The sequence below is a fragment of the Cupressus sempervirens genome, chromosome 5 (assembly GCF_028749045.1).
Source record: "Cupressus sempervirens isolate cs-2001-9-10 chromosome 5, ASM2874904v1, whole genome shotgun sequence".
Taxonomy (NCBI): domain Eukaryota; kingdom Viridiplantae; phylum Streptophyta; class Pinopsida; order Cupressales; family Cupressaceae; genus Cupressus; species Cupressus sempervirens.
Window position 1 is genome coordinate 431214902 of NC_143122.1, and position 27748 is coordinate 431242649.

Sequence of the window (27748 nt, forward strand, 5' to 3'; positions counted from 1 at the left end):
GTGATGATGGTGGAATCTAAGGAAGGAGTAGAGATGGAGGAATACCTATTTAGGAGAGAGATTGATTAACTTTTCAAATCCCTAGTAGTGGGAGAAGTTAATGCTAACAAGGCACTAGAGGAGGGTGAAATTGGTCCCCTTGAGATGGCCACCTAGGGTGTCATACCTTCTGATAAGGATCACTTAGGAGGCCAAGTGATTTCAGCAATGATACCACTAGTGTCCTTGGGTTCAACCGCTAGGAGATAGACCATAGTGTTGGTAACACCTGTAAAGAACCCAATTCTAGATATGGAGTAGGAGGGAGTTCTAAAATAGAGAAAATTGATAAGTTGAGATAATGGGGGATGTTTACTCCAAAGAGGTTAAAATTGGGGTCTTCAGAGGAGGTTGTAGCTAAGGCCATGAGAAGCTTTGAGGAGAATAGGGGAAGTTTGGCCCTCTTTGCCCCATCCTCTCCTCAAATGAGTATTACGAGGAAATGGGACTACTCCAAGAGGAAAACTAGGGGGAAAGAAACTAAATGTGGGGGTAATAGCTATCATAGGATGCCCAAATAGTAGATCAACTAGGACTAATAGGCAGTAAGGGAAGTGGCCAGTGCAAGACAACTTATACTGGAAATAATTAAGAAAGGTAAAAAATGAAACTTCGCTAATGGAATGTTAGGGGGATAAACAAAACCTAGAAATAGTATGCTCTTAAACAATGTATCTAGTGGAAAAGATTGACTATATCCTCATCTGGAAAACAAAGATGATAGACCAAAATTTTACTAAGGAGATTGAGAAGCTCTGGCCTAGGGAAGTTTTCTTCTATTTGAAAGATGATAGGTACTCAGGGGGCCTTGCAACCATGTGGAACCCTAGTGTCCTAATAGGTAGGAAAGTCTTTAAAGAGAATAACTTCATGGTTTCTGAGTTTAGTAATGATAGAATGGTGTGGAATCTGGTTAACATTTACACGCCAAATACCAAGGCAGGAAAAGGTGAACTATGGGATAGGATTGAAAGAGAGGTGGGAGTCCTGAAGAACCAATTTTTTATGTGTATGGGAGACTTTAATAACCCCTTATACCCCTTGGAAAATCTAGGGGGTAACCAACTTCTCAGAAAGTATGCAGGACCTCTTGGAGTTCATAAACACTAATGTACTCCTGGATGTAAACATATAAGAAAATCCTTTTACTTGGTCCAAGAATAGGAAGGGTTAGGACTTAATTTTGGTTAGGTTGGAATGGCTACTTGTCTTAGGAGACTGGCCTCACATCATCCCCTCCTTCCTAGTGAATCTCTCAAGGACTATTTTAGACTACTCCTCGATCTTGTTCGACTAGGTGAATAATCTAGTGAGTGGACCTAAAACCTTTAGGTATGAAATTATGTGGTAATCTCACCTAGACTTCAAAAATAAAGTGGAATAGTAGTGGAATATAAGAGTATATGGGATGGCTATGTTTCATCTAACGTAGAAACTAGATAATGTAAGAAAGAATGCTAGGGAAAGGATTAAAAGATCCTTTAGGGATGTGTTTAAAATAAAGCACAATGTTCAAGAGGAGCTCAAAAGGCTACAAACTACCATGGTTGTAGGGGATGATACTAAAGAAACCATGCTAGAGGAGTAGATCTGTAGGAGGATGTGGAAGGAAACTAATCTCAAGTAGTGGTTTTTTTTGGAAACAAAGGTCCTATATTGCTTGGTTGACTGAATGAAACAAAAACACCTTTCTTTTATGTAGATCAGCTTTGAAACATTAAAAAATACAACAATATCACCTCCCTAATGGAGGATGGTGGAAGGACTTTGTCAAAGTAGGAGGAAATGGGTAGGCATGTTGTGGACTTCTTTATGAATGCATATAAAAAAGAGGACAGAAGGTGCAACAATGTAATAAGGAGAAGTATGCTTAATAACATCCCAAAAGTGTTGAGGATGGAGGAAAATGATAAGTTAAAGGAGAAATTATCAGAAGAGGAAGTAAAGAATATTGTTTTCTCCATGAAAGCCTTCAAGGCCCCATGCCCGAATGGATTCCCGCCAACCTTCTTCCAACATTTTTGGGAAGTGATAAAAAATGTGCTAATTTGGGCTACTAGAGACATCACTAGAACTAGGAAATTGCTAAGAAGGATCAATAAAACCTTCTTAGTTCTTGTGCGTAAAATTCAATCCCAAAAAATTTAAGGGATTTTAGGCTTATCAGCCTATGCAACACCATTTATAAAGTATTTTCAAAGGTGTTGGTCAATAGGTTTAAACCCTTCCTAGATAAGGTTATTGGTAGCCTCTAGAAGGGGTTCATTTCGGGTCAACAAATTCTAGATTTTGAGATTTGCACCCATGAGATCATCCACTCTATGGATAAAAGTAAAATGTTAGCCATAGATCTAAAGTTGGACATATCTAAAGTGTATGATAAGAGTCAATTGAACCTTCCTTTATGAAGTTCTGGAGCAAATTGGGTTTAGAAGGGATATTGTGAACCTAATAAAAACTATGGTGGAAACCACTCAGTTTAAGGTTCTTCTCAATGGGACCCCCTAGGTAAACTTTGAGGTGAGTAGAGGTTTAAGATAGGGGGAAACTCTTTCCCCTACCTCTTCATCATATTGGTTGAAGTGTTAGGGGGAGTGGTATGATGATTGTCTATGTTGAGTGACTTGAAAGCTATTCAGCCAACTACCACACTAACACTAGAGGTTATCTAGTAATTTGTGGATTATAAATTCCCCTTTGGTGAGTCCTCTATACAATAATCTAAAACATAGAGGAACCTTTGCTCAACCTATGAGAATTGCTTAGGTCATAAAATTAATCTAGCTAAAAGCAAGATATATTTTTTTAACACCCCTAAGGTTTTGTAGGTTGTTGTCAATTAGAGAACTTCCCAGGAACATACCTCAGGCTCCCTCCAACCATAAAAGAGGTCTCAACCAACTATTGGAACAATGTCTTGGAGAAAATGCAAAAGAAGCTTGCTAGGTGGAAGGGCAAGTTGCTTAGTCATGTGAGAAAAATTGCAACTCCTAGGTACAGTGCTCCAAGGAATTCCCATCTACTTTCTCTCAATTTTCAAGATCAGCAAGCACATGGTGAACAAACTAGAAAGAGTGAAAAGGAACTTTCTTTGGTTTGGTATGGAAGAGAAGAATAAATGTAGTCTAGTGAATTGGGAGACTATGTGAAAACCGAAGGATAAAGGGAGGCTGGGTATAAGAAGAATGGCTAATATGAATAAAGCTCGACTCACAAAAGTGGGGTGAAGATTGGTGGAAAATGAAATTGGGTGGGGGAGAATTATGAAGGCTAAATACCTTGCCAACATTCACCTTATATATAACCTCCTCAATAATGATCTGCCTAGTGGGTCTAAGATCTAGAATAGCATCCTCAAAAATAGGGTCATTCTAAGAAAAGGTGTGAGATGGCTAGTTGGTAATTGGAAAAGAATCAAATTCTAGGAGGATAACTAGGTAGGGGGAAACCTCTCACTTATAGAACATTTAGTGGTCTTCAGGCCTCTAAAAAGAATGTTGGGGATAAGGGTGGTGGACTATATTAATGATCATGGGAAATGGAAAGAACATCCAATTTGGATATGCAAAATTTTGAGGACTCCCTAATAAAAGAGTTGGAGGACCAAATCTACTGCTATACACTTCCTATGCATGATCAGAAGGATGAGGTGGTGTGAGATAGGTGGATGAATGGTTGGTTCTTGATAAATTCTACCTACCATATCATCTTTGAAAATGATTAGACTACAATAAGTTGGAGAAAGATTTGGATTAGTCAATTACTGCCAAAAGTGAACTTCTTTTGGTGCATGGTAATGCATGGAAAAATCCTCACAACTAATAACCTTCAAAAGTGAGGCTTACCAATCACCAACAGATGTTACCTATGCAGAAAGGTAGAGGAATGCATATCCAACCTCTTTCTGGAATGCTCCTATACCCTTAAGCTCTCATCCTACATCTAGTAAAAATTCTCAATGGACTAGGTCATGAATAGAGGAATAGAGCAATTGGTGGAGAACTAGAGCTGCCCATTGTATCATCCCCACCTTAGAATCCTTTGGTTTCTCCTCCCCCTAGATGTTTTCTATGAAATTTGGAAGGAGAGAAACAATAAGGTCTTACGTGAGGAGGAGAGGGGTGAGGAGATATTGAGAGAGATTCTAGGAAAGTTCATAACTGATAATGTTATGGCAGCTAAAGTTAGATTGCCACAAGAACCCCCAAGTAGGAAAGAGGAGGAGATTGCTAAGAGATGGAATATTCTTCTGAATTTCCATAATTTTTTAACAATTCAAAGATGCTTTCCAGAAGAAATACATATTGGAACCCCCCCACTATTCCCACTATCAAACTAAATTTCAATTGAGTAGTACATAAAGGGCTTGCGGCAGTAGGCATTGTGTTGCAAGACAAAATAGACTATGTGTTGGTTGCCTACTTGGGAATTTTGGGTCAAGGACCCAAAAATATAGCAAAAGCTATTGCTTTACTATGGGGGTTAAAAATTGCAATGGAAATGAGAGTCAAAAGGCTTTACATTAAGGGGGGCTCTAAACTCAGCCTAGATGGACACTGAGGCACATGCTCAAGGACATATGACATTATCTTATGACTTGATAATTATGATTTACAACACACTTATAGGGAAGAAAATGCAATGGCAGACATCTTGGCTATGTGTGGTTTTGATTTTTAAAACATTAAAAGTTGGAGGGGTATAGATTTGCTACCTAAGAATGTGCATTCCCTTGTTTTCAGGGAAAAGACCCTACTAAATCAGGTTGGATGACTCTCCAACTTTTGAAAATGGACAAATTTGGTAGGATTTCTATTATTATGATAGCTAAGGTTACCATAATATTGACAAGGTGGCTCAAAAAGGGAAATAATATCAGTTGCATCATGAAAAGGCACAAAAAAAGTGAATTAATAAACAATACATGCTTTAAAATTAATGCAATTATTATGTGGTGTTATGGCATGATTAAGAGAAAAGTTCACATTAATACTAGGGCTAGATCATTATGGTATTATGTACAGAATCCTTACACTCATCATAATGATACCACTAACTAGCTTGTATATTACATTCACAAACACATGAAGAACAAAAAATTAAAGCTTTTATCAACTAGTTGTTCTATTTTTAGGCCTACCTTGGCAATTTTCTAGGTGCAAATGAGAATTACTGAGATTGTGGAATGAGATTTGGTTGAGGAGAAATAGGTTGGAGCCCACAAAATTGGAGGACTTCTCAAAGAGGTAAGCAACTTGGATTATGGTTAAGGAAGGAGGGTCCATCCCCTACATGTAGGCCATGGTGAGGTATGATGAAAATTGTTTGCAATAGTTTGTCACTACCTAGAAGGATAGGCAAGTTACCATTAATGGAATTTATTTTTATGTGAATGAAGAATCTATTGCTATGGTGATAGGTTTAGAGATAAAGAAAAGGAAATGAAAGAAAATCATGAAGGTGGTGGATGAGGTGAGCCTATCCAATTTCTTCAGAGAGAATGAGGTGTCTAACTGGTACAAGGGATTATTTATGAGAGACAAACTTCTGGAGCCTTGGGATGTCATATGTTTGATACTAAGAAGTATTTGACATTGGAGGGTAGGTAGGGTGTGTATTACTTTTATCGTTTCCCTCTTCTTAACCATTTTTTCAATAGGGAATTTTTTAGTATTAATTGCTTCCTATTGAAGTCTCTTTAGGATACTATCATTTATGTTAGAGAAAAGAAGAAGAAAGGGGAAAATTTCACCATTCTCTGCCAAGGGCTCATGTTCTGCCTCTTCCAATTTCACCTGGCCCTCTACCCTCCTTGTGTGATTGCTATTGATAACATTCTCCCCTTTGGGGGCCCCATATGTTTGGAATTTACTATTGGTCATCAAGGCCCTCCTCCTTAGCCCTCATCTAGCCAAACCTCTAGTAAGAGAAGGAAAAACAAAATTCTAACCCTTGAGTCAAAGACCAATAAAATAATTAAAATGGACAAGAGGGTCGAGGTAGAAAATGGTGACTCTGATGAGGAAATTTGTGGGGGTAGAAAAAGGTTGGGAAGAATTGCTAAGACTTGGGGTTAGTATAAACAAATGGTTAATCACTCTCAAGAAGAGGAGGATGATACCAACTTTGAGGAGAGTGACAAGAATTCTGGGGATAGTATGGATAAGGGGAAAGAGGAGATGGATAAAGATGTCAAGAAATGGGATGATACCCTTGATGGTACCTGGGACTTTGAGGTAGACAACACTACTAAGGACCCCTCCCCTGACCACACACATGTCTCTGCCACCATCACCTTGCCTTTCACTATCAACCAAGAGCACCCCAAAATCACAAATTCCTCCCCTAACACTATTTCCTCCTCAACTGATAAAGAGGGCTAGGAGAGTTTGAAAGTCCATGCTAATATTTCTAATGTGTAGGTTAAGAGGAACCCCCTAGAGAATTGTAGTAGGACCCTAAAGCTAGAAACCAAAGACAATGAATTTGTTATCCACAAGGAACAGAAGGACTTAATGGATAGGTGCATGGAAATGGAAGAGGAATTCAACCTTTTCCCCAAGTTCACTCTCAAAATGATGCATGTAGTGGCTACCACTCTTCAGCTGTTGGCTAATAACTCAAAGGAGGAGAAATTTAGAAAGGAGGATTCCTTGTTGATGACAAGGCCAAGATTCTCATGGTTGGGAAGGGAAAGAAAAAGGAGGCTAGTTAATGGCCTTCTAGTTTTTGTTGTTTCTTTGGTACATTCTTTTATTATATCCCCATATAATGTTGATGGCTTTGTTTTTTATGTTGAAATTGTTTATGGGTTGTAGGTGGTACAATGTGATGACTACCTACATGCAGTTTGTTAACTTAAACTCTGCTAGCTTTAAAAGTAAGAATACTAGTAACTCTATTTTTTGGTATATTTTTTATGATGCTTTTGATATGAACTATTAGGGGGACTATTTGGTTTTTAGTTGGTTGCTAGTTGGTTTTGTGCTAGTTACCAGTAGGTTTTTGATGGTTATTCCACCACTATTGTAAAGGGCTAGCCCCCTAGTTTTTGGCTACTTTTTTATCAAAAAAAAAAGAATATGGTATATCTAAAGTCCTAATGTTCAAATTTAAGCTATATACTATCAAAATCTGAAACAATTATAGGTTGTTCCAATGGGAGATATTGAGAAAAGATACCCCAATGTATCCATCCTCATGCTAGAGGTTGTATTTAAGAAGTGACAAGCATAATATTTCATTGGGAATAATACCATGTAGGATACGCTTTTCACAAAGAGACCAAAAAAATAGGGGCTTGTGTAAGATCAAGGATATTGGATGCAAAGATGGACAATAGTTTCCATGGATTGGACATAAGATTTCTTTCCAATTATAGTTCTGACATAACACCTACACACTAGGCATGAAGTATTGAAAAAATTTCATAGTTTAATATTAGAGACCTTTTAAATGATTGTATCATTATTTTCTAGCACCAAAAATGAGATATGAAGGTTAAAGAGTTGGTAATCCATTTTGGTAATGCAAAAAAATAGAACACCCTTCACAATTATGAGCTTGGTTCTAAAGAGAAAATTTAGATGACAAAGATGAACTCATGGTATAAATAATAGCTACCAAAATAAAACTAATGATAAAAGTGTATTGAAACTCTTAATTGTTAATCTCCATATAAGTACTTAAATATCTTGTCATCATGTTGCAATACTTAGAAGAAATAATTCCTTCTTTGACATGTGCAATCCATCCTATTGCATCTTTAATAATATGAAAAATCATAGTTTGTATGACATTAAAAACCATTCCTTCATAGCTAACAAGCCATGTTACTAAGAAACGTTATCTTTCAATGATGTCATACAAATGTAGACACAACTAAGAATGCATGATCTTTCCAAAATATAATTATAGAGTTTTATTAAAGCACCAAATGTGTGAATATACTTCTTTATTCACCAATTTCCACCAAGTCACATCAAACCTTATCCTATTTATATATGTTCTTACAAGTGTACTTAATCTTGCCACATCATAGCCCCCAAAAATCCTAGTCATCAAACCATTATTGGGGACCAATAGGTTGTTCATATCATAGAGAATTTGGTTATTACCTAGGATAAGCAGAATAAGTATGCAAATTCTCATAGGTTAGATTGTCACTTTTTATTTGGTGACTTGATTTTTTTGAGAGTGAATTCATAGGAGAGCCCTATATATTAGGGGAAAGGCTCTAAGTTAGCACTACATATTTTTGGACCTTTTCAGATCCTAGAAAGGATCAATCATGTTCCTTATTGCCTAACATTGGTACCTAACCTATCGTACATCTATGATATTTTATATGTTCCTATTTTGAGATAGTATATTCCTAATGTGACCCATGTACTTGATTGGGATGCTTTATAGATAGAGGGTGGACAACTTTTTTTGGAGTCCATCTACATTCTTTGGCATCATAGGATGACCTTCAAAGGCCAACATATAAAGAAGGAAAGGGTCCAATGGGATCTGAGTGATGAGACTTCATCAAATTTAGAGGATGTCACATGATTGAGAGATTTGTACCCTTATCTTTTTGTAGGCATCCATAAGTGAGGCTATACCTTGTGGGGGAGGATCTACTACCCCTCGCATTTGAATTCTCTACCTTGGCTTATTTTGATTCACGAGATTCTTTGATGAGTTCATGTATATTTACATTTGAGATGTTTCAATTAATTTACATTATTTTGATTATTATATTCTTTCTTTTGGGTGAGATTGTATCTGATTTTTTGCATCAACATTTTGGATCATGCTCAATGATCCATCATCAAGATGAGAGTGCTAAGGATAAGAGTGATACATTATTTTGATTGTAAGTATCATAGCTAATAGATGTTAGACATTATATTGTTTAGTTTGGTCATATCTATATGATGATGGTAGTGATGTTACATGATGCATTATGATATCTGGTCATTTTGTACTTGGACATGTATCATGTTTATGATTATATGATTATTATTATGGATTCATTTTTAATGTGCTTGTGCTATTAATGTGTATCTAAATCTTTCAATAAACTCACAAAATAATGTATGGATAATTTATTTAGATTATTTATTGTATTTAATTAAAAAATTACTACACATTTTCATGTACTTGTTGCTTTGGCTATATATATTGTGTATCTACACTTGATATGTTTGTTTCTATACTACATACATAGACCCAGTAGTAGCATGTGAGTTAGTGATTTGGTCATTCAAACTAATCCAATGTTGTCCCTGTATGGACGGTGTATTCATTTTAATTAAATTAGAACCCTCTAGCTAATTGGTGAAATCTAAATTCATTATGCATATGTTTTTATACCTCTAAGTGTGTTTGTGCATTTAAAAATATGTTGTTGTCATAGAAAATATTAATTCAATGTAATTTAATTGTTATGGGGAAATTTTATATTGATTTAAGTTATTTTAATTCACTAGTTAATTTTTGTAGCTGAATTCCAAGCAATTTGGAATTGCCTAATTTATTTGGGAAAAAGAATAATTAAGTTATTAAGTCTTTTAATATTTTATTTTATGACCCACTTGAAAATAGCTTATAATAATAACATGATCATTTCTTGATTTTTTTCATTGTGAGAGTGATCTCGTTGGATTTCTAGCTAGAAGATTACCATTTGCCAAACATTTCATTATGTTTGGTAGTTAAATTGTTCTATTGTGGTTGTTGCAAGGTAAGGCTATTATGTTTTTAATGCTTTAGTCCATTTTAACTTCCATTTTTTATCACTAAATGGTTGGAGGTTGACAGCAAGTGTTCCCCTCTATTTTCTTGCGTCGATTTGACCTAGTTGAGTGGGAATGAATAGTTATGTGTTTTTATAATTAAATTTGTAAGTTTTGCTAGGAAATTGCTGCTAAAAATTGTGCACGAACCTATATCTCAATTTTCATTTGAGATTTGGTTGTTTCATTCCATTCGGGAAAAATATTTTTGATATCATCAATTTTTGATAAATTTGATTTTTGAGTAATTTTTATATTGCATTATTTTTTGTGTCATCCAAATTTCTTAAGTATTTCTTGGCATATGCCTTGGTCATGGATTTAGAATGTATGCTAAGCTTCTAATCCAAGCATGGTTTTACTTTGTGTGCATTGGGATTCATATCAAATTCATACTCTAGACATTATGCTTGGTTGATTTTTTGTGTATTTATTGTTTCATAGTATTTATCATCCAACCCTTACATTGGTTTCATGATTATAGTAATTTAGTCAGGTGGGCTCACACATGAGCATGTGTGTGTGTGTGTGTGCATATGAAAGGATCTTGTGAGACCTAAACTCCTAGATATATATTGGTCAAGGCATTGTCCATTTGGGGCTTGGGTTAGAAAGTTGCATTGCCTTCAAGCACTCATCATGTAATGAGCATGGGTATATAGGGTAGATGAGTGGTGTGGTTTCTCTCATGTACTTGGTCTAGAAGTGATCTACAAGGTAATGTGAACAATTTCTAATAAGTGATAACCAAATTAACTAATGAGTAGGGCTTTGAAGCATCCTAAGAGAGTCAATTCAAGGTTTTGATGCGTGTATTGTTACTAATCTTTTGTGAGATTTGGTTCAAGGGCATAGTATGTGACCTCCTCTTGGATTTTATCCATGTTAGGTATGTGTCTTTCTAAGGTAGTTGAGCCACACCACCTATAGCTTGGGCTTCCCAATCCCAAGCAACCTACACTACACTACAATCCCTACATAGATATCTCATAGAGTGTCTAACCAGTGACCTATTGTACAACATTGTCTCATGATGATGGTTTTAACTTCATGTTCTACTTGGCACGAGTGTTATCCTTAAATGAATATGTTTTTTTTGTGATTAGATCACCATCTCCATTAGCATGATGAGAGTGGGCCAATGGGTTCAACATTATTAGGAGGCATAACTACCTATACCACTATTGGGGACTATTGTACAGAGTTTTTTTGCTTCTAGTTTAGGACCAAAGCTTGATGCTTCACTTGGATCCTCTAGTTGTATAGTATATTTTTCCTTGTGATCTATGTTATTATTGATGACTTAATATCATCCTTAGGTGATGCATCTTATAGTTGTACATTTTCCTTCTATTACAATATTTCTTATGTACTTGATTTTCATGATGTTTCTTTATGCCTTGAGATAGATCTTAGATGTGATCCATAATTTTAACATGATTAAGTCTTTAGATTCATTTCTATGCTCTTGAGAGATCACTCAATTTACACGAATCTAATACTCCCTAGTGTGGAAGTTTTACCTTATTTCTAGCTTATGTTTGTCCTATAGTTATGATGTCATTCTGATGTCATTTGGAATGTAAAGTCTGGTATGAAATAGAATTTTGTTGTATGAGCTAGTTATAAATTCACTCACATTGTAGTGAGAAGTCTCATACGAGACTTTTTATCTCATAAAAGCCTAGGAAGTGACTCTTCTAGTTCACAAGAAAATCTCACATGGGGGACGATTCTAACTTGCATGAGCCTAGTTGTTATTTTTTCATATGACTAATAGTGGTCATCTATTCTCTCTCTATCAATTCAAATTGTAGTTTTGGATATCCTTTTGGGTCCCACATCTTCCTAGTTCAACATAGATTCATTCAAGTGTGTATTTTTGGAATTTACTCTTGAGGCTTGCATTGCAGTAACCAAAAATTAACCTATGTGATTAATCACCTAGAAAAATATACTTGTAGATGGACTAAGCATTGAGGTTGATAGTACACAACCTATTTTGATTTAATTAGGAAAAGTTGTCTAGAAATTCAATGAAGATCTAAATGGACAAGAAAAGTTATTGCAAAGGCTAGAGAGAAAATTTGAGAACAAAGTATTGGAATAGGTAGCACAAAAAAATGTAATCAATCAAGTAGAATTGTCTACTACTCTCAACTCATTGGAAACCTATGAAAATAATGTTACTTTATTATTTAGTAAGTTGTGTGATACATTTATCTTAACCCAGGGAATCAAAGATAAATTGTCTAAGATAGATGAATACTTAAAGGAAAGTGCACACTAGTTGTCACTTGACCTGAGCTATAGTTCTGCTCACTACTCAAAGATTAGATTTTTGACTAATTTACAAGTAGAATTATTAAGGGAAGAATCCAACATTAAGGCAACACTTGTAGACATCCAAGTCATGATTCTTTTGAACATGGATGCATTGCAAAAACACATTGCACATGCCAAAATTCTCATCCATGATAATAACTTCTCCATAGCTGATCACATGATGGAGTTATTAACACAAGTATAGATTGTATTGCATGCAAGCAATATGTTATAGAAAAATTGGGACAAGACTATGGCATTGATCTTGAAGGTGCATTCTAACTTCTTGTCACATTTTGGCATTACCATGCAGCATTGTAGCTGACTTTGTTAAGTTGTATTTTGATGAAACTTGTATTGTAGCTGACTTTGTTAAGTTGTATTTTGGATTAGTATATTTTTAATACATTGTATCACATCCAAATGAGAGATATAATAAGAAGAAAATATGAAGGGAAAAAGTATGAATTAAGAAGGCTAAAAGTAGTATAAGGAGGAGCAAAGATTTATCTATCATAGAAAGATGATCTTTACATTTCAAAGGATTCTCAACCAACAAATTAGAGTTGTAGATCAAGATCAGCCACTAGTTTATCCTAATGGGTGTATCAGCTAAATCCTTTAACTAGGTAGACTTAATAGTCTTTATCAAATCTCTTTACTAAGTGCATACTTCATTGTATGTTTTGTAAATTCTTTAACAAGGTGGACCTAGTAGTCCATATTGCTCCTAATAGGGAAGATCATTAGAAGTGATCAATTATAAGCCTTAACTGGCCAACTTTATATTGCAGCACTAAATCTTGTGGGTATCATCCCCACCCCAGTTTTACTTTCTATTTGGAAGGTTTCTAGGTATATCTTGTGTCAATATGTTATGAATGTTTTATTACTTTTCATCTTTCATGCATGCAATTAGATTAGAATATAAATGAAGGATTAATTGATGAATTAATATTAACTTTTATTGGTTCCTAATTCACCCCTCCCCTCTTAGTAACCTAGCCTATCCTATATTTCCAATAGTCCCCAACAAGATCCATTTATGGAGCCCTATTTTTCACAAAATTTAGGGCCTCCAATTTTTAAGTAATGTCGGAGACTCATCCCTTATCTTCTGATCATCTTAAAGATTATTTGTCTCAAGAAAATCATAGAATCATACAAAATGAAACATTCTAAAATGAGCACATCTTGTTATTAAGTACTCATATGGTACCAATATTGGTGCTATTTATTTTTAAAAATATACTCACCATAGGCATATGGTAGTGGAAATGAAACCAATCCGTTGTATAATGCCACTAGATTTGAAGATGTGTGCATAAATCTTTTAAGACACATTCATTTATTGATTACTGGGTCATGATATTATTATGGCTACTTTGTTAGATGACTCTTCTATTATGAACAATGCATTACTTTTGATTGCAAGTAGTGAAATTTGTCCTATTGTATAGATAATGCATCTTCAACATATTATTCAATAAAAAAAAGCTGATTTTATTCAAGAAATTGAAGTGAATAACCAGCACAAGGTGACTAAAAAATTTATTTAGGATACCATTGTTGATGGAGAGCCAGTTATATCAATATCTATAGAACTAAAGTACAACATCAAAGTTGTATGTGAATACATAACAAAGACTATTCATATTCCTAAATGTAACTTTTTTCCCCACATGACATGATTATAATCAAATCATTTGATGTACATAAACATGGTATTGAAGTTGATGAAATAAAAGTATTGTTGCTAGTAGAAATATGTTGAGGTCTGTTTTGTAAGTGAATTAAAAAGATGAAACTTGTCTTAGAATTACTATTAAAGATGAGAGTGGCAATGTACACCTATCTTCTCAAGGACAAATTAAGTATACGATACACATAATGATAGTTCAAATATATAGATGGACATGAAGTAGTTGCAGAAGTCTATATATGGAAGCATTCTTTTAGCATGAATGCATGTACTTCAAGTGCAACAACCTCTAATTATTCTTGAGAAACTAGAGGAGTATATCATGTTAGCAAAAATGAAAAATAAAAATAATAGTATTATAACATGACAAAGTATCTAACCTACTATTAATGAAAAGAGATTCTAGAAATAGGTGGATGATGGATGAGGCACCTTTAATAGATAATAGAAAATAATAAAGATACAAAGGCATTAGTGATACATACAAGTATCTGTATTTTCACATCTGTATCATACTATCAAGGTTGGAATGACAAATAGACAATAATATTGAAAGAAAGGGGATAGTATCAAAGGGGATGAAATAATTTTTTCTAGAAATAAATTAAGTTGTAGAAAATACGTTCAAATGTTCAACACAAACTATACTGCCTCTCCCATTTGATTTCTATAAGTCATCCTGGTCATTGTGAAGAGATCATGATTGGAACCATGAGTGGTCTACACCCTTGAGGTGATTTCATTTATGTTACTATTTCAATTGCTTTGATTATTCTTATGGCTGATTTATGAGATTATGATGTGTTAGATGGTTTCACTGAGGTTTGTGCCAGTGTTGTTCTATGATTACCCTAAGATAGGTGTAGAGTTTGCACTATGTACTATTACCCTAGTACACTGGACTAGGTTCCTATAGCAGTGGTTATTCATGTATATGATTGTGTTCTCTTATGTCTTTTAAGTGCCTTCTCATGTTGTTCAATCAACCATTATTAAATGCTTAAATAATTAGAAATGGATTATCCATGTTAGATTACTATGTTATTTTGTTGATCATATTTGAAAGATGATGCTTTCTTTTGAGATGATGGTATGTCTTACGATGATATCTAGTTATCAGGTATTTAGACATGTCTCTAATTATGTTAGAAGTGGACATAATGCTCTGGTTATTTACTTCATTCTTGTATTGTTATGCCTTATGCAAACATGAGTAATGTAGATGGATTATTTTAGTATATTTAAATAAATGGTTAAATTAAGTATTTAATGTTTGAAATGATTGAAAAGATCATGAATGAAGAATAATAGAACTAGTAAGAATGTTTTCAATCATTGTTTTTTCATTGATGTCAAACTTGCTACTTGCAGGAATGACAATTGCTTAAGTGATCCAAATACTATCAATTGGTTGATTTTCAAGGAGGCAGCAATTAATAAGATGTAACTAGAGCACCTAGAGAAAGGTTGAAGTTATGATGTTGTAATGAAGTATAAGGATCAGCTAAGCCATTGATGAAATAGTGTATTGATGACATACTCTAAGACACAGAGGATGGACACACTGAGACACATCAAAGATGTAAGGATTAACTAAATCATTTGTAAAGCCTAACTAAGTTTATTTGAGATAGCCAAGCTAGCTAGTTAGTGCCAACAAAATTCTTAGTTGAAGCCGAGCAAGTTCAACTTCAGTGTGTGCTGAGTAATCCTTCAGGTGTCGAGTAAAAAAGAATCCTTCAGGTGCTAAGTAATCCTTTAGGTGTCAAGTAATTGTTCAAGTGCTGAGTAGCTTAGGAAAAGGATTCAAGTGCCAAGCATCAATAAAATAACAATAGAAGTCAAGTAACAAAGAAGGAGCCGAGCATTAGTAAACCAATGATACTGAGTTGCTGCATTATTTGTTAAGTCAAAGATTTTCCAGATCAATAGTGATAAGGTTGTTACATCAAATTTTGTGAATTAGTTGGATGATAAGGATGATGAGTAGATGTCACAAAATTTTATGTAAACCATGCAAACCAATTCAAGGAAAATACTGGTGGACTTATCATGAAGTTTCTAGAAGAAACAATTTGGAGGGAAAACAATACCGTTTTCTCAAGATCAAATTAAGATTTGAGCAAGAAATGAAGAACATAACTTCTTTATAAGGACTTACAAGTCAGAGATCAAGTGTGCATGTATGAGAGGGATTTGGTCATAAGTGTGGTCATGCGAAGAAGCCAAGAGGAGTAAGAACATAGCATCAAGGCTCTAATTTGATCAAGTGACCATAAAGTGCATTGGCATAATGAATGAAAGAACTCAAGGAGATAGATCTTGAAGGGTGAACAAGCTATCTGCACTACAAGGAAGAAAATCCAAGCAAAGAAAAGAACTAAAGAGTGACCTAAAATTTGCACAGTTAGTGTTGCAATCTTTATCAGATCAAAACCCTTCTAATACTCTCTTACCATTGTATTAGATATTGAAATCCTACATTGCTAGGTTAGGTTAACAGCTAGCTAGATAAGCCTTAGGAAAAGGATAGAAGATCCTCAGGAGAAGGATAAGAGATCCTTAGGAGAAGGATAAGATATTTTAGGAGAAGGATAGGAGATCATCAGGAGGAGGATAGGAGATCCTTAGAGAGGGATAAAAGATTCTTTTGAGAAGAGGACTGAAAATCCCATGGACTTGGGTGGGCCTAAAAGCTCTATGTAAATCCCTTAACAGGGTGACATTCTAAGTTGAATGTTCTTAAGTCCTCTAACAGTGTACACTCCTAACAAGGTGTAGAAATCCTTTAACAGGGTCACATCTTAAAGTGTGTAAATCCTTTAACAAGGTAGGCCTCTAACAGGGAAAACCATCAGAAGTGGTTGAAATCAATTGCACTGTTATTTTTTGGGTGTCATCCCCACCCCAGTTTTACCTTCTTTTTTCTAGAGGGTTTTTGGGTCATCAAAATCCTTTGTGTTATGGTGTGATGCATGTTTTACTTTTCAGGATTGTTTAATGTTTAATTGCATGCATGATAAGAAAGTAAAAAGGATAGCACTTCTGATTCACTCCTATTTTATTAGAAAGTTTGAATTGGACATTATTGGACCTTGAATAACTAATTCACCCCCCCTCTCAGTTATTCTAAAGAATTCTAACAATTGGTATCAGAGCCCACTACTGATTTGTTTCAAGGTACTAGCAGCAGGAAGATCAAGATGTCCGAGAAAGAAGTTCCCAAGCTAAACAAAGACAACTTTGTTGCATGGAAAAGTCTGATGAAGTTTTACCTTGGATCAATTGGTGACTATGCACAAACCTCAATCACAGTTGATCATGTAGACCCTGTGGACCTCTCACTACAGATGACACGAGCAAGAAGAAGGAGCACAATGAAGCGATGTTAGATATTGCTTCAGCACTAAGCTATGCTAAGTATGATGACATCAAAGAATGTGGTACTGCGCATCAGATGTGGGAAACATTATCAAGAATCTATGGAGGAGATGATAATGTCAAGAGAGCCAAAAGAGAGAGCCTAAGAGGAAATTTTGATGACATGAAAATGGAAGAAGGAGAGAATGTTGCTCAATATGGTACAAGGATGAAGGAAGTAGTAAGTTCCATAAGAAACCTAGGAGGATAGTTAGTAGAAGAAATAGTATGTAGCAAATACTTAAGAACTTTGCTTCCTATCTATGCTATAAGAGTATCAGCCATCTAAGAGCTAAGGTGTGTGCCAGGCAACACATTATCATTTGAAGGAATAATTGGAAGACTCACTACCTTTGAGCTATCCAAATTTGACAACTACAAGCTAGAAAACTTTGAATTTGCATTCAAAGCCAAGATGACAATAAAAGACAATGAGGAGGTGCAAACAAAAAAAAAGAGTGGAAAAGGAAAGTATGTATCCAGTGATAGCAGCACTAATGAAGATGATGTGGAGCAATTGGAGGCACTACTAGCAAGAAGATTTCATAGAGGAAGAGGCAAATTCAAAGTTAAGCTACCAATCATTTGTTTCAATTGTAATGAAGTTGGTCACATTGCAGCCAAATGCACACAAAAGAAAAATTACAAGGATGGAGTCAACTTCAAGAACAAGAAAGAGGACAACAAGGACCATAGAGGTAAAGGAAAAAGATGCTACATTGTTGAAGAAGACTCTGACGAGAATGATGATGAAGTAGTCTATGTGGCTATGAAAGATGAATCAGATGAAGATGAAGTAACTGCCCTTGTAACCTGCATGAACAAGAATGATAGATGGATCATAGACAGTGGATTCTCTCATCACATGACTGGAGATAAAAGTAATTTCATTTCCTTTACTCAATATAAAGGAAATAATGTTAGATTTGTTAACAATGCACCATGTTAGATCAAAGGGAAAGGTAGTATCAAGCTTACAAAAAAGATATCATGTAATAATGCATACTATGTTGAAGGCTTGAATTATAACTTGTTAAGTGTCTCACAGTTAGGCAACATAGGTTGTAAGGTTGAATTTGAAAATAGAGTTGCAAAGATCTATGATTCTCAAGGAATTCTAATAGGAAAAGGTGACTAGACTAGGAGTAATTTGTTCTACCTAGATATGGAAGATGCTTCTTGTCTCATTGTTCAAATTGATGACGTATGGTTATGGCACAAGAGGCTATGTCATTTAAATTTTGACAATTGAATAAGCATCAACAAAATGAAGAAAGTTAGAGGTCTACCAAAGTTGAAAAAGCCTGACAACACCATGTGTAAACAATGTCAACTAGGAGAGCTAACCAAGTTAACTTTCAAAAGCAAGACTTATACTTCTAATGAAGTATTAGAGCTAGTTGATACTGACTTGTGTGGTTCTATTGAAGTACAAAGCTACCAAGGTGATAGATACATAATGATATTTGTAGATGACTATTCAAGGATGATGATAGTCATGTTCTTGAAACAAAAATTAGATGCATTTCAAATGTTCAAATGGTACTTGGCCAGAGTTGAGAAAGAGACTGGAAAGAGCCTAAAAATTCTCAAATCTGATAGAGGAGGTGAATTCACATCAAGAGAATTTGAAGAATTTTGCAATGAAAGAGGAATCAAAAGGTAAACATCAACACCTAGGACTCCACCTTAGAATGGTATAGAAGAAAGAAGGAATAGATCAGTTATTGACTGTGCTAGGACCTTAATTATTGAGAAAAATGTTGCACTCAAGTACTGGAGAGAAGCTGTAAGTACTACAGTCTACACACTCAACAAAGTTCAAGTCAAGAAAGGTAAAAATGCAACACCTTTTGAATTATGGTATGGGCATTCTCCTAATGTAAAACATTTCAAAATATTTGGATGCAAATGCTATCTATATAAAGAGTCTAGAAATGGAAAGTTTGATGCAAAAAGTGAGGAAGGCACATTTTTTGGTTATTCTACTAGAAGCAAAGCTTATAAATGCTTGAATGTTAACACTAGCAAAGTAGTAGAAAGCACAAATGTGAAATTTGATGAGCTTGCAGAAGTTCAAAGTATTGAGAACACTAAGAAAATAGAAGAATACAAGACCTTTGTATACTTTTATGAAGGTATACCTAATAATGGTGAAGTTGCAACTCAGAATGACAATCAGCAATAAAATCCAATATTTGTTGAATCATAGAGAGTGAATGTCAAATAGCAAACACATTTAGAAGCTGAGCTATAGAATACAAAGAATGTTCATTCAGATTCTGAAAATAGCCAACATGAAGGAAATGAACAAATAATTGATGAAAATATGCATGAGGGTTCAGATTCTAAAAGAGACAACATGCAAAAAAGGAAAGAACCAGTATTGGCAAAATATGTAAGAATCATCCTGCAGATCAAATTATTGGAAACAAAGAGGCAAGACCAATGACAAGGAATAGACTCAGAAGTGAGACATGTCTGCTTAGCAAAATGGAACCAAAAATAGTAAGTGAAGCCATAAAAGATGATGACTGGTACAATGCTATGAAAGAAGAAATAGAACAAATTGAGAAGAACAAGACATGGACATTAGTCTCAAGACCAGCTGACAAAAATGTAATTGGAACTAAGTAGGTGTTTAGAAAAAAGTTAGATGAGAATGGTGAAATCACAAGGAACAAGGCAAGACTAGTTTGTAAAGGGTATGCACAAGAAGAAGGACTCGACTATGGAGAAAATTTTGCTCCAGTTGCTAGAATGGAAGGAGTAAGGACCTTACTGGCATATGCAACCTTCAAAGGATTTAAATTCTATCAAGTGGATGTTAAGTCTGCATTTTTGAATGGTATACTTGAAGAGGAAGTCTACATAGAGCAACCAGAAGGATTTGTTGATGAAAATAACAATTCCAAGGTATGTAAATTGCATAAGGCTCTATATGGATTAGAGCAAGCCCCTAGAGCTTGGTATGAGAGACTTCACAAGTATCTAGTGCAAATAGGATTTGAAAGAACTGATGATAACAACAACATGTACATCAAATCAAAAGAAGGTAAGGATATCCTTGTATCTAAAATATTTGTGGATGACATAGTTTTTGGAGGAAAGGAAGTGCTTTGCAAAAAAATTTCTAACAAAATGAAACATGAGTTTGAAATGTCTATTTTTGGAGAAATCAAGCTCTTTTTTGGATTGCAAGTACATCAACTAAAACATGGTATATTTGTGACACAATCAAAGTACATCAAAGAGATACTCAAGACGTTTGGATTGGAAAACTCCAAACTAGTCAACACACCAATGGCAACAGGACATAAGCTATCTAAAAATGATGAATCAGCTAAAGTCAATCAAACAATGTACAAATCCATGATTGGATAACTACAATATGTTGTACATAGCAAACCAGACATAGCACTAGCAGTTGGAATAGTGGCTAGATTCCTTGTTAATCCTAGAGAAAATCATCTCATGGTAGTAAAAAGGATAATGAGGTATCTCAAAGGAACTAATGATTTTGGCCTATATTACAAAAAGAATTAGAAGTTTGAGCTCAATGAATACACAGACGCAGATTGGGGAGGCAACATTGATGATATGAAAAGCACAAGTGGAGGAGCACTATTCTTAGGAACAAAGCTAGTTACTTGGACTAGCAAGAAACAAACATGCACATCTCAGTCCATTGCAGAAGCAAAATATGTGGTTGAACCAGTCAATTGCACAAACATTGTGTGGCTCAAACATCTATTGAAAGGAATGAAAGAATAGGTAACCAAACCTATGATACTGTATTGTGATAATACAAGTGCTATAAACATATCCAAGAATCTAGTAATGCATGAAAAAACCAAGCATATTGCAATCAAGTATCACTATGTCAAAGAATTGGCGGAAGACAAACAAGTGAAGATGGAGTACATTCACACAAAGGAACAAACTGCAAATATCTTCACCAAACCATTGCCCAAGGATGCTTATGAATATCTTAGAGGCACGTTGGGTGTAATGCCCCATACTCAAGCAGTCTAAAAGCAACAAATAAGCTACCCTGTATCAAGAGGAAAAACTCATTAAAATATCAGAAGAAATTCCAGATCGGTCACAAGCATGGTGACAAAGGGAGAAAACATGAGATGCAAAGCTTATATTTAGCATGTTGAAGATGCTACATCTTTGGCATTTATGTCAAAGAGGGAGATTTATGAGAAACTGATCAATGAAAGGTAAAGATATGGAGATGTATGAGATCAATAGTAAGGATGCAACAGTCAAGAGGGAGAAGTAGAACAAAGGATTCAGTTTATATCAACAAAAGAAGGAGAAGCAAAAAACGTATATAATTTTGGTGGTAACTAGGTTGATCAGCTCAATCATTTGATCAGTTTGGTTTGCCATCAATGCCAAAGAGAGAGATTGTTGGAAATTATTGAAAAGATGATGAATGAAAAATAATGAAACTAGTAAAGAATTTTTTCAATCATTGTTTTGTCATTGATGTCAAACTTGCTACTTGCAAGAATGACAATTGCTTAAGTGATCCAAAAACTATCAATTGGTTGATTGTCAAGGAGGCGACAATCAATAAGATATAACTAGAGCACCTAGAGAAAGGTTGAAGTTATGATGTTGTAATGAAGTATAAGAATCAGCTAAGCCATTGATGAAATAGTGTATTGATGACATACTCTGAGACATAGAGGATGGACACACCGAGACACATCAAAGATGTAAGGATTAACTAAGTCATTTGTAAAGCCTAACTAAGTTCATTTGAGAGAGCTGAGCTAGCTAGTCAGTGCCGAGAAAATTCTTAGTTGAAGTTGAGCAAGTTCAACTTCAATGTCTGCCGAGTAATCCTTCATGTGTCAAGTAATCCTTCAGGTGCTAAGTAACTCAACAAAAGACTTCAGTTTCCAAGCATCAGTAAAATAACAATAGAAGTTGGGTAACATAGAAGGAGTTGAGCATCAATAAACCAATGATGTCGAGTTGCTTCATTATTTGTTAAGTCAAAGATTCACTAAATCAGTAGCGATAAGGTTGTTACATCAAATTTTGTTAATTGGTTGGATGATAAGTATGATGAGTAGATGTCACAGAATTTTATGTAAACCATGAAAACTAATTCAAGGCGAATGTTGGTGGACTTATCATGAAGTTTCTAGAAGAAACAATTTGTAGGGAAAATAATACCATTTTCTCAAGATCAAATTAATATTTGAGCAGGAAATGAAGAACAGAACTTCTTTATAAGGAATTATAGCTCAAAGATCAAGTGTGCATGTATGAGAGGGAGTTGGTCATAAGTATGGTTGTGCGAAGAAGCCAAGAGGAGTAAGAATAGAGCATCAAGGCTCTGAGTTGATCAAGTGACCATAGAGTGCATTGGCATAATGAGTGAAAGAACTCAAGGAGATAGATCTTGAAGGGTGAACAAGGTATCTACACCGCAAGGAAGAAAAGCCAAGCAAAGAAAAGAACTAAAGAGTGACCTAAAATCTACACAGTTAGGGTTGCAATCTTTATCAGGTCAAAACCCTTATAATACTCTCTTACCATTGTATTAGATATTGAAATCCTACATTGCTAGGTTAGCTTAATAGCTAGTTGGATAAGCCTTAGGAAAAGGATAGAAGATCCTTAGGAGAAGGAAAAGAGATCCTTAGGAGAAGGATAAGAGATCCTTAGGAGGAGGATAGGAGATCCTAGAGAGGGATAAAAGATTCTTTTGAGAAGGTGACTAAAAATCCCATGGACTTGGGTAGGCCTAAAAGCACTATGTAAATCCCTTAATAGGGTGACATTCTAAGTTGAATGTTCTTAAGTCCTCTAACAGGGCACACTCCTAATAGGGTGTAGAAAACCTTTAATAGGGTCCCATCTTACAGTGTGTAAAGCCTTTAATAGGGTAGGCCTTTAACAGGGAAAACCATAAGAAGTGGTCAATTGCGCAGTTATTTTGTGAGTGTCATTCCCACCCCAGTTTTACCTTCTTATTCCTGGAGGGTTTCTAGGTCATCAAAATCCTTTGAGTTATGGTGTGATGCATGTTTTACATTTCATGATTGTTTAATGTTTAATTGCATGCATGATAAGAAAGTAAAAAGGATAGCACTTTTGATTCACTCCTATTTTATTAGAAAGTTTGAATTGGACATTATTAGACCTTGAATAACTAATTCACCCACCACCCCCCCCCCCCCCCCCCCCCTCAGTTATTCTAAAGAATTCTAACATTTAATGCATTTATTTCTTTGTCTATGTTATTATATGCAATTCCACTTGATCATGTGTTTTAGTATGCACGATTTATATCCATGGCAGTGGCCCATGGATTAAATGATTTAGCCATTCATATTGTGTCAATCTCATCCTTGTATGGTCAACATATCTTATTTAAATTTTAAATTAAACCTTTCGATGATATGATAAATTTGGATTCATTTGCATTGTGTAACTAGACCTATGAATGTGTCTGTGCATTTAGAGGTTCCCATTATCACGAAATTGTTAAGAATCCTGTGATTTCATTTTTTGGGTTATTGAAAGTTATTTTAATTAATTTTAATTTTTGGTAGCTTTTCCATCGATGAATTCCAATTACTTGGAATATTTTTTTTGGATTGATTACGCGTTTAACTAGGTTGGCTTGTTATTTACCCTAAACAATTATTCACTTGAAAAGTGAATAAGTGTCCAAAAAGAAATGAAATCCTCACTTCTCACTTTTGAGTTGGAAAGTTTGAGAGTGAAACCCAAAATCCTCTCCATGAGGATTTACTATTTTATTCATTGTGGGAGCTACAAGCATGGGATCGTTGCAAGATCAGTCTTGATGAATCCATCTCGGGGAGACCTTGGATTGCAACAATGTTTTGCTACTTCTGCAAGATTTTTATTTTATGGCTTAGATTCTTGTTTTTCACTTTTGGCTGCAAGGTTGGGCTCTCTCATTTTAATATTTCAGCATTTTTCTACTTCTATTTTTGGTATTCATTAGTTAGGAGCCTAAGAACTAGTGTTCCCCTCCATTTATGTATGCTAGCTCTACCTAGTTGGGCAAGTATGAGTATTTCCCTATTTTTCAGGATGAGGGTTTGCAGTTTTGCATCATCATGCTAGTCATTTTTGCATTCAAAATTCAAACCTAGATTTTATTAGATATCCATGGCTTTTGTGCCCTAAAACAAATTGGGTTTAATTTTTAAAGTTTTGGAGTTTTAAGGTTTTTACCTCGATTTGTGTACCACATATTTTTTAGTTTTTTTTGCATGATGTTGGCTATGGACCTAAATCATCCATTGGGATGCCAGTTAGACCATTGTTGCATCTTTTTGTTTGAATTGGGATGTGTGATGCATCCGTACTCCTGACTTTGTGTTTGGTTGAGTTTTATACCTGGTATTATTGTTTCTTCTAGACCCTTGTTATTTCATGGACACTAGGATTCGTATTGAATCCATACTTCTAGATTGAGGTTGGTTGAGTGAGTTCATGATGTTTTCTCTAGTTGCATCATTGGAATTTGTGTTGAATCCATACTCCCAGATTAAGGCCGATTGAGTGAGTTCATGATGTATGGTTTTATTGTTCTTTGGGATTTGTGTAAAATCCATCCTCCTAAATCTATTTTTAGTTAAGTGTTATTTTTCTTGTGTTCTCATCTATTCCATGAGTTATGACCATCATGATGGTGGTGCACCACACATAAGAACATGCACATGCATTTGTCAAGTGACTTGTGAGGCCTGATCTCTTAGTGGTAATGCAGTTGATTTATGATCATTTGGGGTTGGGTTGGGAATGTGCATGCCTACAAGAACTCATTGATGGATGAGCATGGGTAGGTTTGTTGGAAATATTCAATAAATGATAGGTTACTACAAGGGGAGAGGTGAATTAGTAACCTTAAATTCTTCTTTTGAATTAATCACAAACCAATCTATGCTACTGTATGTATTAATACTGAAAGTTAAAACATTCATCACAGAAGAGAACGCAATATTTTAGTGACCCAAAAACCTTTCAAATAGAAAGCAAAACTAGGATGGGGATGATACCCACAAAACTTCAATACTATAGCATAAAGTTGACTGGTTAAGGCTTACATTGACCACTTCTGGTGATCTACCCTATTAGGAGAAAAAAGGACTGCTAGATCCACCTTGTTAGAGGATTTTACAAACATACAATGAAGTATGTACTCTGTTAGGAGATTTATATAAAGACTATTAAGTCCACCTTGTTAGAGGATTTAGAAAATTGATTCACTGTTAAGATGAAGTAGTGGATCTTCTTACAACTGATTACTGATAAGATCATTTTTGTACTGATTGCCTCTTGTGACAAATATAACTTTTCTGCCTCTATATTGACCTTAATGTGTTCCTTGAACTACTGTTGATAATCTTTCACATATACTTCTCATTACTTTTCTATCTCTTCATACATGTGATATCTTATAATACACCTTACATATATACCTTTCAAATTTACAAATCTACAAGGTCGGCCAAAACATAAGTGAACAAATACATTACAAAGTTGGCCCAATAAATCAGGTTCACTGAACTAACTCGATGACCTTCTAATGCATGGCATTCACTGCATTACTTGGCATCAGCATGCACTCAGTAGAAGTGAAGGCTTGATTTATACTAATCATTTAATGTAGTTCTGAACTTAGTGACCATTGGCGACTCAGTAGATGTAGTGTCACTCGGTAGATACTGAGTTTAACATGCTTCACTCAGTAAACACAAATTCTCCCAATGCTCGATTTACATAGAATCTACATGACACAAGCTTGCTTCTCGGTAGACATTGTGAAGCTCAGTAAACACTATTGATCTTCATATTGCTTTTATTCACTCAGTAGCCACTATTTGCTCAGTGTAAACTACTAAACTCTTCAAAGCTTGGTTAATACTGGAATGCTTGGTGAGAGTAGAGAATTAAGTGTTGAGCTCGGTAGCTATATTGATATGGATAAGTGTTGTCACTAATGGTAATACTGACTTAATGCCAACAATATCCCCCTTTGGCATTAGTGACAAAACACTTATAAGCCAAAACATATGTACATAGACTGACTCACTGAGTTTTGGGTTTTCAAAATTGATCTTTGTAAAGCTACTGCATATACATTTCTACATATATCTCCTTGATGACATATCATGTATATACAAAGATACTTATGTACATAGCTATACACATATACATGCTGACTCTATTGATTACTATCTCCCCCTTTCACTTATATTGATATTTCTCCTTATAGAATTTCCCTTTTTGCTAGAGCTGATAATCTCTCCCCCTTTTTTACAGTAATGCCAAAGGGCTACATGTACTATCTATATAGTTACAAAAAAATGAGAGAGAAATTATTGATGTACCTTAAAAATGAGGGCAAATGAAGTATCCCAATTTTTTTGCAAAATTTTGTAGGTAGAGAGAGCAATCTGCACTTCTGCTAATAATTTGATCATGTGATCAGCCACTGAGAAGTTCTGATCCTAAACCAATGTCTTGCAATGAGAAATATGTTTTTGAATTGTATCCATTATTGGCAAGATCATGTTCTTGATATCAATCAAGGTTTCTCTTATTCTTGCTTCTTCTCTCAAAAGTTTTTCCTATACTTCTGCTAGATATTTCACCTTAGCATGATGAGAGGAGCTGGAAGAGGGGTCAGCATGTAACTTTGATGCACTAGATTTCATGTCAGCATCAATCTTATCTAGCTTCTCCTTAATTTCATTGGTAAAACCACACATATCACAAAGTTTTACAAAAAGTGATGCTGCATTATTAAAAGAATTTTCAAAATTGTCCAAAAATGTAGACAACTCCACTTGTTTGATTGCAATCTACTGAGCAATATGCTCTAGCACTTTGGTATCAAACTTCCTTTCAGCCTTTTCAATTAGTTTCTCTTGTCCAAAGGAGTCCTCATTATATTTTTGTACAGCCTCTTCTAACTAAATCAAAACATTTTTGAGTGGAATCCACTTCAATATCTATAGCATCTGTAATTATATTCTTGGCATTTTCAATTATTCTATACTCCTTATCCCCTTTAGACCTTAGCTTCTTCTGCATAGCTTTCTTCTCTATGAGTTGACTGGCTAATCTCATTTCTTCAATAGTAGTAGTCTCATAGTCAATCTTAGGTATTATTATCTCTATGTCTAAGTCAATGTCTTATTCAATTTCCTTTCTAGTGATTAGAACTTTCAATGGTTGCCTTGGTTTTACTTCAGTGATGACTAGTTTGACCTTTGGAATAGACACAATAGTAGAGATAGAAGGGCTAGCAGTGAAAAATAGAATAGGGCTTAAGGATTGAATGCCAATAGAAGTACTAATTGGACCAAAAATTGAAGCACTTCCCAAAAATGGTGCCACACTCAATAGAATACTTATAGAAGTGTCTAAACTAACTAGAATCAAAGTAGATGTAGACAATGTA